The sequence below is a fragment of the Tupaia chinensis genome, unplaced genomic scaffold, assembly GCF_000334495.1.
Source record: "Tupaia chinensis unplaced genomic scaffold, TupChi_1.0 Scaffold144099_1, whole genome shotgun sequence".
Classification (NCBI taxonomy): domain Eukaryota; kingdom Metazoa; phylum Chordata; class Mammalia; order Scandentia; family Tupaiidae; genus Tupaia; species Tupaia belangeri.
In genome coordinates, this window is record NW_006203953.1 from 1,887,601 (window position 1) to 1,887,819 (window position 219).

Genomic DNA, 219 nt, shown 5'->3' on the forward strand with positions numbered 1-219 from the left:
CCTTATCTGCAAAATATAGCAATGATCCCTTTAATAACTTTAAAGTATAAATGAACACACACAAATACTTACAGTAATTATATTGTTAATATTTACATTATAATTATACCTCAAGTCTATGAGTTTTTATATAAGGAAAGGTGTACTAACATTGGGATCTCTTAATTCATAAACCAAAAACACTGTGTTAGTAAGGCCAAATTCTTTTCTAGGTTGACA